This window comes from Macaca fascicularis, chromosome 2 (assembly GCF_037993035.2).
Source record: "Macaca fascicularis isolate 582-1 chromosome 2, T2T-MFA8v1.1".
In the NCBI taxonomy this organism is placed as follows: Eukaryota; Metazoa; Chordata; class Mammalia; order Primates; family Cercopithecidae; genus Macaca; species Macaca fascicularis.
The window spans coordinates 166,629,422-166,646,100 of NC_088376.1; positions in this window are offsets into that span (position 1 = coordinate 166,629,422).

The window sequence follows — 16,679 nt, forward strand, 5'->3', positions numbered from 1 at the left end:
CAGGGATGAAGCCCACTTGATCATGGTGGATAAGCTTTTTGATGTGTTGCTGAATCCGGTTTGCCAGTATTTTATTGAGGATTTTTGCATCGATGTTCATCAGGGATATTGGTCTAAAATTCTCTTTTTTTGTTGTGTCTCTGCCAGGCTTTGGTATCAGGATGATGTTGGCCTCATAAAATGAGTTAGGGAGGATTCCCTCTTTTTCTATTGATTGGAATAGTTTCAGAAGGAATGGTACCAACTCCTCCTTGTACCTCTGGTAGAATTCAGCTGTGAATCCATCTGGTCCTGGACTTTTTTTGGTTAGTAGGCTATTAATTATTGCCTCAATTTCAGAGCCTGCTATTGGTCTATTCAGGGATTCAACTTCTTCCTGGTTTAGTCTTGGAAGAGTGTAAGTATCCAGGAAATTATCCATTTCTTCTAGATTTTCCAGTTTATTTGTGTAGAGGTGTTTATAGTATTCTCTGATGGTAGTTTGTATTTCTGTGGGGTCGGTGGTGATATCCCCTTTATCATTTTTAATTGTGTCGATTTGATTCTTCTCTCTTTTCTTCTTTATTAGTCTGGCTAGTGGTCTGTCAATTTTGTTGATCTTTTCAAAAAACCAACTCCTGGATTCTTTGATTTTTTGAAGGGTTTTTTGTGTCTCTATCTCCTTCAGTTCTGCTCTGATCTTAGTTATTTCTTGCCTTCTGCTAGCTTTCGAATGTGTTTGCTCTTGCTTCTCTAGTTCTTTTAATTGCGATGTTAGAGTGTCAATTTTAGATCTTTCCTGCTTTCTCTTGTGGGTATTTAGTGCTATAAATTTCCCTCTACACACTGCTTTAAATGTGTCCCAGAGATTCTGGTATGTTGTATCTTTGTTCTCATTGGTTTCAAAGAACATCTTTATTTCTGCCTTCATTTCGTTATGTACCCAGTAGTCATTCAGGAGCAGGTTATTCAGTTTCCATGTAGTTGAGCGGTTTTGATTGAGTTTCTTAGTCCTGAGTTCTAGTTTGATTGCACTGTGGTCTGAGAGACAGTTTGTTATAATTTCTGTTCTTGTACATTTGCTGAGGAGTGCTTTACTTCCAATTACGTGGTCGATTTTGGAGTAAGTGTGATGTGGTGCTGAGAAGAATGTATATTTTGTTGATTTGGGGTGGAGAGTTCTATAGATGTCTATTAGGTCTGCTTGCTGCAGAGATGAGTTCAATTCCTGGATATCCTTGTTAACTTTCTGTCTCGTTGATCTGTCTAATGTTGACAGTGGAGTGTTGAAGTCTCCCATTATTATTGTATGGGAGTCTAAGTCTCTTTGTAAGTCTCTAAGGAGTTCCTCTATGAATCTGGGTGCTCCTGTATTGGGTGCATATATATTTAGGATAGTTAGCTCTTCCTGTTGAATTGATCCCTTTACCATTATGTAATGGCCTTCTTTGTCTCTTTTGATCTTTGATGCTTTAAAGTCTGTTTTATCAGAGACTAGGATTGCAACCCCTGCTTTTTTTTGTTCTCCATTTGCTTGGTAAATCTTCCTCCATCCCTTTATTTTGAGCCTATGTATGTCTCTGCGTGTGAGATGGGTCTCCTGAATACAGCAGACTGATGGGTCTTGACTCTTTATCCAGTTTTCCAGTCTGTGTCTTTTAATTGGAGCATTTAGTCCATTTACATTTAAGGTTAATATTGTTATGTGTGAACTTGATCCTGCCATTATGATATTAACTGGTTATTTTGCTCGTTAGTTGATGCAGTTTCTTCCTAGCCTCGATGGTCTTTACATTTTGGCATGTATTTGCAATGGCTGGTACCGGTTGTTCCTTTCCATGTTTAGTGCTTCCTTCAGGGTCTCTTGTAAGGCAGGCCTAGTGGTGACAAAATCTCTAAGCATTTGCTTATCTGTAAAGGATTTTATTTCTCCTTCACTTATGAAACTTAGTTTGGCTGGATATGAAATTCTGGGTTTAAAATTCTTTTCTTTAAGAATGTTGAATATTGGCCCCCACCCTCTTCTGGCTTGGAGAGTTTCTGCTGAGAGATCTGCTGTTAGTCTGATGGGCTTCCCTTTGTGTGTAACCCGACCTTTCTCTCTGGCTGCCCTTAAGATTTTTTCCTTCATTTCAACTTTGGTGAATCTGGCAATTATGTGTCTTGGAGTTGCTCTTCTCGAGGAGTATCTTTGTGGCGTTCTCTGTATTTCCTGGATTTGAATGTTGGCCTGCCCTACTAGGTTGGGGAAGTTCTCCTGGATGATATCCTGAAGAGTGTTTTCCAACTTGGTTCCATTTTCCCCCTCACTTTCAGGCACCCCAATCAGATGTAGATTTGGTCTTTTTACATAATCCCATACTTCTTGCAGGCTTTGTTCATTTCTTTTTCTTCTTTTTTCTTTTGGTTTCTCTTCTCGCTTCATTTCATTCATTTGATCCTCAATCGCTGATACTCTTTCTTCCAGTTGATCAAGTCGGTTACTGAAGCTTGTGCATTTGTCACGTATTTCTCGTGTCATGGTTTTCATCTCTTTCATTTTGTTTAGGACCTTCTCTGCATTAATTACTCTAGCCATCAATTCTTCCACTTTTTTTTCAAGATTTTTAATTTCTTTGCGCTGGGTACGTAATTCCTCCTTTAGATCTGAGAAGTTTGATGGACTGAAGCCTTCTTCTCTCATCTCGTCAAAGTCATTCTCCATCCAGCAGGTTGCCTTTTCATATTGTCATTTCCTTTGCTGCAGAAAAACTTTTTAGTTTGGTGTAGGCACCGATATTTGTTTTTGCTTTTATTACCTGTGCTTTCAGATTACTGTGAACTTTATAATCAGTTTTGATATTAGGTCAGGTAAATACTTCAACATGATTCTTCTTTTTCAAATACTGCTTTCACTCTTCTAGAGCCATTAAATTTCCATATAAATTTTAAAATTGACTCATCAGTTTCTGTTAAAAAAAAAATCAAATCAGCTGGAATTTTGATTAGGATTGTGTTGACTCCAAAGGTAAATCTGAGTAAAATAGCCATCTTAAAAATATTGAGCCTTTTAATTAGTGAACATAGTATATCTCTTCATCACTTGGATCTCCTTTAATTTCTCCAAGAAATGCTTTGTAGTTTCCATGTAGAAAAAAGTTTGGACTTTTTTTTTTTTTTTTTTTTTTTTTTTTAGACAGAGTCTCACTCTGTCCCCCAGTCTGGAGTGTAATGGCGCTTTATCAGCTCACTGCAACTTCCACTTCCCAGGTTCAAGCGATTCTTCTGCCTTAGCCTCCCAAGTGGCTAAGATTATAGGCATGCACCACCACACCTGGCTGATTTTGTATTTTTAGTAGAGATGGAGTTTCACCGTGTTGGTCAGGCTGGTCTTAAACTCCTGACCTCAAGTGATTCACCCGTCTACGCCTTCCAAAGTGCTGGGATTACAGACATGAGCTACCACGCCCAGCCAGACATCTTTTATATATTTAATCCTTAGTATACATTTTTTGGGTGTAAGGGAACTATTATACATGGTATTTTTTAAAGTCAATTATTTCCCAAATGTCTGTCCCTAATTTGTAATTATGCTATTGATTTTTATGTTAATTTTGAACCCCGTGATGTTGCTAAATTCGTTTGTTCTAGAAATTTATTTATAGTTTCCTTGGGATTTTCCACATAAACCATTATATCTTTATAAACAGGAACAGTGTTACTATTTTACTTCCAATCATTATGTCTTACAAAAACAAAACAAACAAAACTCAGTGTTTTTTTTTCTTCTTTAAAAAAAAAAAAAAAAATTAGAGACAGGGTCTTGCTCTGTTGCCCAGGCTGGAGATCAATGATGTGCTCATGGCTGACTGCATTTTCAACCTCCTGGGCTCAAGCAATTGAGGCTTTTTCAGATAAATAAAAGTTGAATTTTGTGAAATTCTTTATCTGTACCTAACTAAAATAATCATTTTTCCCCTTTGTATTGTTAATATGGTGGATTGTACTGACTGAGTTTTTAAATGTTACTCCAACCTTGCATTTGAGGATAAACTTCACTTGTTCATTATATGTTATCGTTTGTATATATAGTCAAATTAAATTTACTAATATTTTTTAAGAATATATTTAAACTTTTAGGTTCAAGGGTACATGTGCAAGTTTGTTATATAGGTAAAATTGCATGTCACAGGGGTTTGGTGTACAGATACTTTTGTCACCCAGGTAATATGCATGGTACCTACCCTCTGCTGTCAAGTAGGCCCCTGATGTCTGTTGTTCTCTTCTTGGTATCCAGGTGTGGTTAATGTTTAGCTCCCACTTACAAGTGAGAACATGCAGTTTTGATTTTCTGTTCCTGCATTAGTTCTCTAAGGATAATGACTTCAAGCTGCATCTCTGTGCTGCAAAGGACATGATCTTGTTATTTTATTTATTTATTTATTTATTTACTTATTATTTTTTGAGATGGAGTTTTGCCATCTCGGTTGTTGCCCAGGCCAGAGTGCAATGGTGTGATCTCAGCTCACTTCAACCTCCGCCTCCTGGGTTCAAGAGATTCTCCTACCTCAACCCCCCGAGTAGCTGGGATTACTGGCATGCGCCACCATGCACGGCTAATTTTTTGTATTTTTAGTAGAGATGGTGTTTCTCCATGTTGGTCAAGCTGGTCTCGAACTCCTAACCTGGTAATCTGCCCACGTTGGCCTCCCAAAGTGCTGGGATTACAGGCGTGAGCTACCATGCCTGGCCGATCTTGTTGTTTTTGTGGCTGTGTAGTATTCCATGCTGCATATACACCACATTTTTTTAATCCAGCTTACCACTGCTGGACATTTACAGTGATTCTATGTCTTTGCTGTTGTGAATAGTGCTGCAATGAACATATGTGTGCATGTGTCTTTATGGTAAAATGATTCGTATTTCTTTGGGTATATACCTAATAATGGGATTGCTGGACCAAATGATAGTACAACAGAAAATAATTAAGTTCTTTGAGAAATTGTCTAACTGCTTTCCACAATGGCTGAACTAATTTACATTCCTACTAGCAGTGTATAAGAGTTTCCTTTCCTCAACAAACTCGCCAGCATCTGTTACTTTTTACTGTTTAAAATAATAGCTATTCTGACTGGTGCAATATGGCATCTCTTTGTGGTTTTGATTTGCATTTCTCTAATGATTAGTGATGTTGAACATTTTTTCATATTCTTGTTGTCCACATGTATGTTTTCTCTTGAAAAGTATCTGTTCATGTCCTTTGCCCACTTTTTGATGGGGCTGTTTGTTTTGTGCTTGTTACTTTAAGTTATCTTGTATATTTTGGATATTAGAATTTTGTCAGATGCACAATTTTCAAAAACATTCTCCTGTTCTGCAGGATTTCTGTTTACTCTGTTTATGGTTCTTTTGTTATACAAAAGCGCTTTAGTTTAATGAGGTTCCATTTGTCAATTTTTGTTTTTGTTGCAATTGCTTTTGATGACTTTGCCACGGAATCTTTGCCAGGGCCAATGTCCAGAATTGTATTTCCTAGGTTATCTTTCAGATTTTTTATTGTCTTAGGTTTTACATTTAAGTCTTTAATTCATCCTGAATTGTTTTGTATGTGGTGTAAATAAGGGGCCCAGTTTTAATCTTCTTTATATGGCTAGCCAGTTATCTCAGCACCGTTTGTTGAATAGAGAGTGTTTTCACCATTGCTTGTTTTTGTTGACTTTGTTGAAGATCAGATGGTTGTTGGTGTGTGGCTTTACTTCTGGCTCTTTAATCTGTTCCATTGGTCTATGTGCCTATTTTTGTACCAGTACTGTGTTGTTTTGGTTACTGTAGCATTGCAGTATAGTTTGAAGTCAGGTAATGTGATGCCTCCAGCTTTGTTCATTTTGCTTAGGTTTGCTTTGGCTATTTGAACTCTTTTGTAGTTCCATATAAATTTTAAAATAGTTTTTTTTTTTCTAATTCTATAAAGAATGTCATTGGTAGTTTGATATGAATAGCATTAAATCAGTAAATTGCTTTGGGCAGTATGGCCATTGTAACAATATTTATTCTTGCATTCATGAACATGGAATGTTTTTTCATTTATTTGTGTCAATTCTTATTTCTTTTAGCAATGTTTTGGCATTCTCTATGTAGAGATTTTTCACCTCCCTGGTTAGTGTATTCCTGGGTATTTTACTTCTACTGTGGCTATTGTGAATAAGATTGCATCTTGATTTGACTCTCAGTTTGGACACTGTTGGTCTATAGAAATGCTAATCATTTTTGTGCATTGATTTTGTATCCTGAAACTTTACTGAAGTTGTTTATCACCTGAAGGAGCTATTGGGCAGATAATATGGGGTTTTCTAGGTTTAGAATCTTATTTTCTGCAAATAGAGATAGGTTTGACTTCCTCTCTTCTGCTTTGGATGGCTTTTACTTATTTTTATCTCTTGCCTGATTATTCTGTTTAGGGTTTCCAGTAATGTGTCCAGTATGAGTGGGAAGAGTAAGCATCCTTGTCTTGTTCTGATTCTCAAGGGAAATGCTTCCAACTTTCGCTCATTCAGCATAATGCAGGCTGTAGGTTTGTCATAGATGGCTGTTAGTATTTTAAAGTATGTTTCTTCACTGCCTAGTTTGTTGAGGATTTTTCACATGAGGGGATCTTGAGTGTTATAAAAAGACTTTTCTGCATGTATTGAAACGATCATGTGAATTTTGTTCCTAGTTCTGTTAATGTGATGAATCACTCTTACTGCTTTTTTTATGTTGAGCCAACCTTGCATCCCAGAAATGAAGCCTACTTGATCTTGGTGGATTCGTTTTCTGATCTCCTACTGGATTTGGTTTACTGGTGTTTTGTGGAGGATAATTCTATCTATGTGAATCAAAGGTATTGGCCTGAGGTTTTATTTTCTGTTGTTTCTCTGCCATTTCTTGGTGTCAACATGATTTGGACCTAATAGAATGACTTAGGGAGGAGTCCCTCCTTAATTTATTTTGGAATCATTTCAGTAGGAATGATGCCAGCACTTCTTAATATACTTGGTAGAATTTGGCTGTCAATCCCTCTGGTCCTGGGCTTTTTTAAATTTTTGGTTGGTAAACTTTTTATTACTGATTCAATTTTGGAACTTGTTATTGGTCTGTTCAGGGAGTCAGTGTCTCCCTGGTTCAATCTCAGGAGGTTGTATAGTTCCCAGAATTTATTCATCTCTGGTAGGTTTTCTAGTTTGTGTGCATAGAGGTGTTCATAATAGTCTCTAAGAGATTTTTGTATTTCTGTAGGATCAGTGGGTATGTTCCCTTTGCCATTTCTTATTGTGTTTATTTAGATCTTCTCTTTTCTTCTTTATTTGTCTAGCTAGTGGTCTGTCGATCTTATTTGTTCTTTTAAATAATCACCACCTGGATTTGTTAATCCTTTGGAAGGTTTCTATGTATCAATTTCACTCAGTTCTACTCTGATTTTAGTTATTTCTTGTCCTACTAGCTTTGGGATTGTTTTGCTATTGTTTTATAGTTCTTCTAAGTTGTTAATTGTTAGGTTGTTAATTTGAGATCATTATAACTTTTTGATGTGGACATTTAGCACTATAAGCTTTTTTTTCCCTTAACATTGCTTTATCTGTGTCCCAGAGAATCTGATATATTATACCTGTTTTCTCATTAGTTTCAAATAATTTCTTGACTAGACATTAATTTCCTTGTTTATTGAAAAATCATTCTAGAGCTTAATTTCCACAGAATTGTATGGTTTTGAGCAACCTTCTTATTATTGATTTCTATTTTTATTGTGCTGTGCTCAGAGAGTGTGGTTGGTATGATTTCAGGTTTTTGTTGAATTTGCCAAGAATTGTTTTATTGCCAATTGTCTGCTCAATTTTAGAATGTATGCCGTGTGCAGATGAGAATAATGTATATTCTGTTGTTTTGGAGTGAAGAGTTCTGTAGATGTCTGTTAGGGCTATTTGGTCAAGTGCAGAATTAAGGTCTCAAATATATTTGTTTTCTACCCCAATAATCTTTCTAACGCTGTCAGTGAGGTGTTGAAGTCTCCCACTGTTATTGTGTGGTTATCCAAGTCTCTTCATAGGTGTCTAAGATCTTGTTTTATGAAACAGGGTGCTAATGTGTTGGGTAAACATATATTTTGTATAGTTAAATCTTCTTGTTGGAAGAAACCATTTACCATTATATAATGCTCTACTTTGTCTTTTTTGACCATTATTTGTTTAAAGTCCACTTTATCTGAAATTAGAATAGCAACCCTACTATTTTCTATTTTGCATTTGCTTGGTAGGTTTTTCTCTATCTCTTTGCTTTGAGCCTATGGGTGTCACTGCATGACACATGAGTCTCTTGAAGACAGAATACAATTTGGTCTTGTTTTCTTTTCTAATTTGCCACTCTGTGCCTTTTAATTGAGTCATTTAGCCCATTTACATTCAAAGTTATTATTGATATGTATGGATTTGATCCTGTCATCATGTTAGCTGGTTATGATTCAGACATGATTTTATTGTCTCTATATAGGGTCAATGGTCTGTATACTTAATTTTTTTTTTGTGGTGGCCAGTAATGATCTTTCATTTCCATAGTTAGCATTCACTTAAGGACCTCTTTCTTGTAAGGTGGGTCTGGTGGTAATAAATTCCCTTAGCATTTGCTTGTCTGAGAGGAATCTTATTTCTCCTTTGCTTATGAAGACTAGCTTGGCTGTATATAAAAATTCTTTGTTGCAATTTCTTTTCTTTGAGAATGCTGAGTATTGTCCTCAATCTCTTCTGGCTTGTAGGGTTTCTGACCTTCTTATGAGGTCTGCTGTTAGCCTGATGGGGTTCCCTTTGTAGTTGACCTGCCTCTTCTCACTACCTGCATTTATGTTTTTTCTTTTATTTTGATTCTGGACAATCTGATGACTATCTGTCTTGGGAGTGGTTGTATTGTATAGTATTGTATAGTATATACACATTTCCTGCATTAGAATGTTGGCCCCGCTAGTGAGGTTGGGGAAATTTTCCTGGACAATATGCTCAAATATGTTTTCCAAGTTGCTTGCTTTCTCTCCCTCTCTTTCAGGGATGCCAATGAATTGTAGATTTGGTCTCTTTACATAATTCCATAATTTTCAGGTTTTGTTCAGTCGTTTTTATTCATTTTTTAGCTATGAGAGTCTTTCCTCAGCTTGGTCTGTTCTTGAGATTGTATTATGAAATTCTTATAGTCAGTTTTTCAGCTGTATCAGATCAGTTTGGTTCTTTCTGACAATAGTCATTTCATCTTTAAGCCCCTGTATTATTTTATTGTGTTTCTTAGATTCTATTGGTTGGGTTTTGACTTTCTCCTGAATCTTGATAAACTTCATTCCTGTCCACATTCTGAATTCTATGTCTGTCATTCCAGCCATTTCAGCCTGGTTAAAAACCATTGCAGGGAAACTAGTGCAGTCATTTGTAGGTAAGAAGACATTGTGGTTTTTTGAGTTTCCAGGCTTCTTTCATTGATTCTTTCTCATCTTTGTGGGTGGATGTTCCTTTAATCTTTGAAGTTGCTTTCCTTGGAATTTTTTTAATCTCTTTATTATTATTATTATTATTATTATACTTTAAGTTCTAGGGTACATGTACATAACGTGCAGGTTTGTTACATATGTATACTTGTACCATGTTGGCATGCTGCACCCATCAACTCGTCAGCACCCATCAACTCATCATTTATATCAGGTATAACTCCCAGTGCAATCCCTCCCCCCTCCCCACCATGATAGGCCCCGGTGTGTGATGTTCCCCTTCCCGAGTCCAAGTGATCTCATTGTTCAGTTCCCACCTATGAGTGAGAACATGCGTTGTTTGGTTTTCTGTTCTTGCGATATCTTTTTGATGCATTCAGGGTTTTGATTTTTGCATAAGATGGGTTCAGGTGACTGGTTTCATTTCTGGAAGATTTTAGGGGACCAAGGTTGAACTTGGAACTCATGGGCTGTGTGCTGTTACTCTGGGTGGCTGGTAAAGAGCCCCAAGCTTTGTTCTCTGGCCCCTTAAGGTTACAAACCTGCTGTGTGAGAGGGGCTGAGGTGTTCCCAGTTCACTGGCCACAACAGTCTGATGGGGGGTGCAGGCCAACGGTCTTAATTGGGGTGGTGGTAGTGGGATCTATTCTTGCTCATATGTACCTAATGCCACAATGTGGTGGGGTGCCCATGCATCAGCTGGAGCAGGTCATTTGTGGGGGTGCAGCGGTGGCATTCCTGTGTGTTCTTGCACTAGTGTTGGTGGTGGTGCAGTGGGGTTGTGGTGCTGATGAGGGGAGAGTTACCAGTGTTTGCACTGGCAGTAGTGAGGTGGTGGGGTGCCTATGTGTTAGCAGGTGTGGGGCTATGAGGTGCACTTACACCAGCAGCATTGGAGTGACAGGATGTGCATGCACATGTGCACTGGCTTGGGAGGGGAGGTAAGATCGGCCCATGCCTGTGTGCTGGCAAAGCAGTGGCAGGGGAGGTCATGGACAAGTTCATGCTGACAAAGTAATGGGTGGAGGCTACAGTAGGGGCAGGCTGCAGATGGATTTTTGTGTGTTGGCCAAGGCTGGTCTGCTGGAGCTCTCCAATGGTCATGCCTGACTTGGTGGTGAAGGAGCTCTGATGTGTGCCCCCATTAAGCACCCTGGCTAGTCATTTGAGGCTGTGCTTCAAGGAGGGATGGCCAGAGAGGCCAGAAGAGAGAGGGTAGTTAAAATCAGACTGGCCCTGTTCCCCAGGCCTGCTATGTCAAGGTCTTATAGTCACCCAAATGTCAAAGTTCCTAGAGGAGTATGGTGAGCCTTGAGGAATGGGCATCCCTGGCCATGCCCCTCTCCTACCATTCCACACCAAACCCTCTAGGCTTTGTACAGACTGAAGTCATGTTCCCACCACCTCTCCAAGCAGCTTTCCCTGCCATGTCAAGTGTCTTTGAGGGCTGTGGAGTCTCCTGGTGCTAGAATTCCAGACATCTGTGGTAAGGGCAGGCCACTTCTCATCTGTTCAACTCACTCCTCCCCCAGGAGTCACCTGAGGCCCACAATGAGTCCCAGTGCTTGGCAGCCCCATGCAGTGTTCCCAGCCTCTTCAGCCTAGTGTCTGATTTCTGCCTCCAACCACTCTCAATGCCTTCCCTCTAAAGTTCTGCTTGGAGTGTTCCCATCTTCCTGATGTCCCAGCCTCTGCATTGGAGATGTTTCTCTTGGCTTTATCTGGTCAGCCATCTTGACTCCCATAAAAGTTTTGTATTTATGAGTGATATCGACCTCTAAGTTTCCTTGTTCATTATGTCTTTGCCAGGTTTTAGTATTAGGTTTATGTTGGCCTTAGAAAACAATTTGACAGTGTTTATTCCATCTCTATTTTTTTTAAAGTATGTGAAAGTCTTATATTTTCCTATATGTTTTCTTCCTCACATCTTTGATACAATTCATTAGTGAAACTACTTATATCTGCATTTTTTAGGAAAGATTTTTGAGATTAAGTTAAATTTCTTTAATTTTGAGATTAAACTAAATTTCCTTAATAGCTAGATAACTATTCATGTTTTCTTTTTTTTTCTTGTGTTAATTTATATTTTTCAAATGTATTTTTCAATATATTTTTCCATTTAATCCAAAATAATGAATTTGTTGTTCTTGGTTATTACTATGTTGTTAATATCTTTTTTATGATTATAGAATTTTTGTTGGTAACTTCTTCTTTATTGCTGATGTTGATGATATGGGTTCTCTTTCTTTTTCTTATGTTATCTAGACATAAAACCAAGTTTTATGATAATTTCGAACAGCCGACTTTTAATATAGAAAGTGTTTTGCCTTTCACTGATTTCTACTTTTATTTTTAAAAATAATTTTCTTTGTTTTTTCTGCTCATCATGGGCTAATTTGCTCTTCTTTTTTGATTTCTCAATGCAGATATATAGGTCATTTATTTTAGATCATTTTAGGTTTTTGTTTCTTATATATATATTTAAAGCTATACATTTTCCTGTAAGTACTGCTTTATCTGCCTTTCACAAATTTTCATATGTTGCAATTTTGTTACCACTTAATTCAATGTATAATCATGCATCACTTAACAATTGGGATACATTTCGAGAAATGCATCATTAGGAGATTCTATCCTTGGGCAAACATCACAGAATGTACTTACACAGATCTAGATAGTATAGCCTACAACACACTTAGGCTATGTGGTATAGCCTATTGCTCCCAAGCAACAAACCAGTACATCCTGTTATTGTACTTAATACTGTAGGTACTTACAACACAATTGCAAATATTTGTGTATCTAAACATAGAAAAAGTATAGTAAAACTATGGTATTAAAATTCTATGTGAGTATCATCATATATATGGTTTATTGTTGACAGAAATGTAGTTATATGTGGTACATGACTGTATTTCCAGTTTATCCAATGATTTCTTATTTGATCTATGGTATTATTAATTTGCAGGTAATTGAAGTCTCCTTGATGTTTTACCGACTTTATTTAATTCCAATGTTCCAATGTGTTCAGAGAATATTCATGGTGTGTGTGTGTGTGTATATATATATTTATATATACCTTTTAAACGTCTTGAAATTTGTTTTATAGTCCAACACAAAGTCTATCTTAATGAATATACCAAGTAAATTTGCAAAAAGATGTGTATTCCAAAGTCGTTATATGAACATTTATTTATTTATTTATTATTTTATTATTATTTCTTTGAGGCAGAGTCTTGCTCTGTCACCAGACCGGAGTGCAATGGCACAATCTTGGCTCACTGCAACCTCTGCCTCCTGGGTTCAAGCAATTCTCCTGCCTCAGCCTGCTGAGTAGCTGGGACTACAGGCATGCACTACCATGCCCAGCTAATTTTTCTATTTTTAGTAGAGGCGAGTCTTCACCATGTTGGCCAGGATGGTCTCGATCTCTTCACCTTGTGATCCACCCATCTCGGCCTCCCAAAGCGTTGGGACTACAGGCATGAACCACTGCGCCCAGCCTATGCGAACATTTATTATATAAATTTGACTTGGTTAAAGACAGTTGATAGGGCTGTTCATCTGTTTTATGCACTTGATAATTTTATTTTTTATATAAATATTGTCATTTTAGTCTTATTTTACTTGCTGTTTGCATGGCATATATTTTTCCACCATTTCTTTGAACGTATTTTTAAATTTGTATTTGAAGTGTCTCTCTTGTAGGCAACATCTAGTTGAGTCTTAAACTTTTATTCACTCCAATAATCTATGATTTTCAATTAAAGCATTTCACATATTAACATTTAATGTAATTATTGATATTGTTAGATTTAGCCCTGCCATTTTAAACTTTGTTTTCTATTTGGAATTTTCCTCTATTTTTATTTTCCCTTTTCTACTTTACTACCTTTCTTTGGATGACTTGAGTATTTTTATATTACACTGTAATTTATCTGTTGACTTTTGGTTATATCTTTGTATTATTGTTTTAGTGGTGTGTGTGTGTGTGTATTTTTCAATACAGCACTGGTGGGGCAGACAGTTGCTTTTCATATATATACACATATGTATTTCTTAAGCATATGTACACATATGTGTATATACATCACTATAATGTGTTTATATATGTGTTTACATAGAGTTAATATTACATTACTTCATGTTAAATGTGAAAATATTGGCATCAAAAAGGGTAAACATCCCATTACCCCCTCCAATATTTTATTGTATAGCTGTCATTTATAAAGTACATCTATATACATATATAATATATATCTATACATATTTAAAACATCACCAGACAATCTTATATTATTTGATTTAAGTAGTCATATGTATTTTGAGGAACATAAAAGGAAAATAGTATTTTATATCTATTCCCATATTTATTTACCATTTGTGATGCTCTTCATTAGTTTTTGAAGTTGCCAGTTGTTTTTGCATAATTTTCCTCCAGTTTGAAAAACTCCCTTCAGCATTTATTATAGAAAAGTCTGCTTTCATCAAATTGTCTTCATGCTTTTCTTTTTTTATAAAATATGTTTATTTTACCTTCATTTCTAAAAGGTATTTTCAGAAAAAAAGAGGTTTAATTTGACAGGTTTTTTGTTGTTTATTTGTTTAATTCTTTCAGTATATTAAGCATGTTCTTTCATTGTCTTCTGGCCTCCATTATATCTCAAATAAAACCATTCAATGTGGTTTTTTTTTTTGAAAATATTATTCTCTTATACAACATGTAAGTTGTCTCTAATTTTTAAGATATTATTATTTAGTTTTCATTTTCATCAGTTTGATTGTAATGTACCTACACATTGTTTTTAAAAAATTATGTTATGTGAGGTTAACCTAATCTACAAATTTATGCCTTTTACAAAATTGGGAAGACTTGGACAATTATTAATTAAATTATATTTTTTACCCTTATGTCTTTTTCTCATGCTGAGATTCCAATTACAGTTTTAACCCTTTACCTGTTTATCCCCAAAATACTCTCTGGCGGGGCTTATGGCTGCAACATTTACCTGAAGACAATTTTGCACAAAATATCCTGTTTATATTATTACTTTCAGTGGCAAAAATAAAAAAAAAAATGCAGTTACTTTTGCACCAACCTAATATTTTTCACATTGCTCTCATATACGGACTTTGGAAACAAAAAGCATCCTCCTATTTATAGCATTCTGTTTTTAGTAGTGTTGCCTTCATTTACAAAATACAGTATAATCTCAATCACTGAAAATGTCAAATCCTAGAAAATGCAGCATCATTCCCGAGCAGTTGTTGACTGAAGATTCATTTGATGAATCTGATTTTTCTGAAATAGATGATTCTGATGATTCAGATAATTTTGATGTTAGTTCTTTTTAGAAATCACTTGAAGAACAGTTTTTTACATTTTATTTTCATGTCAAAAATCAGTGAGATTTTCTTTAGCCTCAAAGAGCTTTTTTACATAAAATTAAATGAGCCCTGGCAGCAAGCTGCACCTTCTTTTCCAAGACAGGAAAAGGGTTAAAATCTTTTGATAGTGCCCCACCAATTTTCAGTATTTTCTCTCTCTGTTCATAGTAGATAATTTCCATTGCTCTATTTTCAAATACACTACCTCTTTGTTTTTTTGACTGTCAATTTTGAGATTGGGTCATATTTTTCTTTTTATCTGTATGCTGAGTAATTTTAAATGTGATGTATATGTTCTGGGTCTTGCTATAATCCTGTGGAAAATGTTGAGGTTTTTGTTTTTGTAGGAATTAATCTTGTCACGTTAAGATTATAAATTTGGCTTAATTTTCAGTGTTCATGCCTCAGCTTAGTTATCTTAGACTTGGTTGTGTTGTTTCATGTCAGTCCACATATGTGTGGGTCATGGTCTAGGCTAAGACTTGTATGTGTTCCTATATAGTACTTTAGAGTTCCCTCTTCCTGTCCTGATCCTTCCGTGATTTCCTCCCTAGTCTCCACTGCTCAGGTTCTCTTCTCTGGTTTCTCTGGGCAGAAGGCAAGCAGGTTCTCTATTAGGGCATTAGGTGTCCATGCAGCTCCCTATGGAATGGGGCCTCTTCCTGAGTCAGAGCTATGAGAGAGAATAAAAGAGAAGAAAATTCAGCCCATGCAGGATGCCTCTTGTGTTAGTCCGTTCTCACAATGCTGATAAAGACATACCCAAGACTGGGTAATTTATAAAGAAAAAGAGGTTTAATGGACTCACAGTTCTATGTGGCTGGGGAAGCCTCAAAATCATGGTGGAAAGCAAAAGGCACATCTTACGTGGAGGCAGACAAGAGAGAGAATGAGAATCGAGGGAAAGGGGTTTAACCTTAAAAAACCATCAGATCACGTGAGACTCATTCACTACTATGAGAACAGTATGGTAGGAACTGCCCCCATGATCCAATTATCTCCCACCAGGTCCCTCCCACAACATGTGGGAATTATGGGAGCTATAATTAAAGATGAGATTTGAGTGGAGACGCAGCCAAACCAGATCACCTCTCCAAGGTTTATTTTTTATTCGTATTCCACCTGATTTTGACTAATATTTGAGTCCTCAGAAGTTGGAGGTTTTGTATTGTTTCATCAGAAGTTTTTAGTTGTAATGAGTGTTCCAGATGAATAGTAGGTGGATTATACCACTATAATGGAACATGAACACCACGGTTTAATCTGTCCTGCCACTCACTAGTTTGTTATTGGGTAAATTATCTAATTTCTCTAAGCCTTGATTTTATCACTTACAAAACATGGATAACAAATCCACCATTTATTAAAATTTAATGAAATACTGTCTATCAGTGCCCCTCAGTTTTGGGCACACAATTCTCTTGTTCTACTCCATAATTTTCAGATCTGTGAAAGGCTTTTTCCTTGTGTTAAACTAGAATTCCTAATTAGGTCCTTCAGAGAGCTGAATTGCTAAGACTCCTTCCCAATGAGGTTTACTTTTCTAAGTCAGGTCTGGTATGACCTCTACTGTATTAGAGGAAAACTTTCTGCTCTTTTTTACATATACATACTTGATCTAGATTTTGATATCTTTGTACTGAAAATCAGCAAGAAATAAAATATTAGAGTTGGAGAGAGCTAGGGAACCCTTTAGTACAATCCTTGAAGAGAGAGCATTTGTCTCGGCCAAAGTCACAAACTGAAGAGTAGATCTAGAACTTCATCTCCACATACTACTCAAACTTCTTTGTTTGTTTTTTTTTTTTTAAATGAGTGTTTATGTATTCATTTT